Below are 2573 nucleotides of genomic sequence, written 5' to 3' on the forward strand. Positions count from 1 at the left end.
CCCTTCCCGCCTAGAGATTGCGCTCTGCGCATGCGCCGGGTGAGCAGCGGTAGGCGGGGCGTTACCTCAGACGCGAGGCCTGGCGTTGTGGCGTCTGAGGTTAATAATAATAATAATAATAATGGTATTTGTTAAGCGCTTACTATGTGCAAAGCACTGTTCTAAGCGCTGGGGAGGTTAATAAGGTGATCAGGTTGTCCCACGGGGGTCTCACAGTTTTAATCCCCATTTTACAGGTGAGGGAACTGAGGTGACTTGCCCAAAGTCACACAGGTGACAGTTGACTGAGCCGGGATTTGAACCCATAGCCTCTGACTCCAAAGCCCAGGCTCTTTCTACTGAGTCACACTGCTTCTCATAATAATAATAATAATAACGCTAGCATTTATTAAGCCCTTACTATGTGCAAAGCACCGTTCTAAGCGCTGGGGAGGTTAACAAGGTGATCAGGTTGTCCCACGGGGGGGCTCACAGTTTTAATCCCCATTTTACAGATGAGGGAACTGAGGCCCAGGAAAGTGAGGTGACTTGCCCAAAGTCACACAGCTGACAGTTGGCTGAGCCGGGATTTGAACCCGTGGCCTCTGACTCCAAAGCCCGGGCTCTTTCCACTGAGTCACACTGCTTCTCATAATAATAATAATAATGATAATAATAATAATAACGCTGGCATTTATTAAGCCCTTACTATGTGCAAAGCACCGTTCTAAGCGCTGGGGAGGTTAACGAGGTGATGAGGTTGTCCCACGGGGGGGGCTCACAGTTTTAATCCCCATTTTACAGATGAGGGAACTGAGGCCCAGGGAAGTGAGGTCACTTGCCCAAAGTCACACAGCTGACAGTTGCCTGAGTCTGGATTTGAACCCATGGCCTCTGACTCCAAAGCCCAGGCTCTTTCCACTGAGTCACACTGCTTCTCATAATAATAATAATAATGCTGGCATTTATTAAGCCCTTACTATGTGCAAAGCACTGCTCTAAGCGCTGGGGAGGTTAACAAGGTGATCAGGTTGTCCCACGGGGGGGGGGGGGTGGCTCACAGTTTTAATCCCCATTTTACAGATGAGGAAACTGAGGTCCTGAGAAGTGAAGTGACTTGCCCAAAGTCACACAGCTGACAGGTGGCTGAGAGGGGATTTGAACTCATGACCTCTGACTCCAAAGCCCGGGCTCTTTCCACTGAGCCACGCTGCTTCTCATGTTCAGCAGCGTGGCTGGTTAAGAGAGTCTCAGCATGTTTGAAAGTCTCCCTGGGGGGGTAATTGTGATATTATCCTCTTTTTAATAGCAATAATAATAATAGTGGTATTTGTTAAGTGCTTACTATGTGCCAAGCACTGTTCTAAGCACTGGGGGAAATACAAGGTAATCAGGTTGGCCCACGTGGGGCTCACAGTCTTAACCCCCATTTTACAGATGAGGTCACAGGCACAGAGAAGTTAAGTGGCTGGTCACACAGCAGACAAGGGGCGGAGTGGGGATTAGAACCCAAGACCTCTGACTCCCAAACCTGGGCTCTTGCCACTAGGCCAGGCTCTCCTCATGGCTTTTCTCTTAATGCCTTGCTATTTCAGGGAAGCACAGTTTGAGGGAGGAGAAGGAAATGGGTGGAAGTTGAAGCTAAATCGTTTTTACTGGATTTTTTTTCTCTCACTGGTCATCCAATCGTATTTATCAAGCGCTTACTGTGTGCAGAGCACTGTGGCTCCTTGGGATGGAAAGGGAGGGATTCAGTCAGTTGTATTTGAGCACTTACTGTGCATACAGCACTGTAGTAAGCGTTTGGGAGAGTACAATAGAATAATAAACAGACATATTCCCTGCACATAGTATAAGGCGACTGAGATTTAATCCAGGCAGACCCGTTTCCCAAAACGTTCTGGAAAGATTAAATGATAGTGGGATTCTTCATTAAATGCTTACTTTGTGCCAAGCACTGTACTAAGCCCTGGGGAAGATAAAAGTTAATGAGGTTGCACACAGTCCCTATCGTCCATGGGGCTCCCAATTAACGCATGGCACGAGGCTGTTAGTGTCAAGTAGGGTTGCTGTGGTGAGTTGGGTGTCAGCAGATTTTTTTTCGGTACTATTTTGAAAACCTCACTAAACTGGAACCTATAAATTTGTACTTTCTATTCATTCAGAGTGGGGGTGCAATGTTAAAAACATTTTATTCAGTCATTCAATCGTATTTATTGAGCTCTTACTGTGTGCGGAGCACTGAACTAAGAGCTTGCACTGTGCTAAGTGCTTAGTACTAAGCGCTATACACCCCAGGCCAAGCTAATCAATTAGTGGTACCGGTATATATGTTTGTACATATTTATTACTCTATTTATTTTACTTGCACATAGCTATTCTATTTATTTTATTTTGTTAGTATGTTTGGTTTTGTTCTCTGTCTCCCCCTTTTAGACTGTGAGCCCACTGTTGGGTAGGGACTGTCTCTATATGTTGCCAACTTGTACTTCCTAAGCGCTTAGTACAGTGCTCTGCACACAGTAAGAACTCCATAAATACGATTGATTGATTGATTGAGTGCTTCTCACTTCCTTCTTCAGGTATGGTGGCTG

The sequence above is a fragment of the Tachyglossus aculeatus genome, chromosome 18 (genome assembly GCF_015852505.1).
Source record: "Tachyglossus aculeatus isolate mTacAcu1 chromosome 18, mTacAcu1.pri, whole genome shotgun sequence".
In the NCBI taxonomy this organism is placed as follows: domain Eukaryota; kingdom Metazoa; phylum Chordata; class Mammalia; order Monotremata; family Tachyglossidae; genus Tachyglossus; species Tachyglossus aculeatus.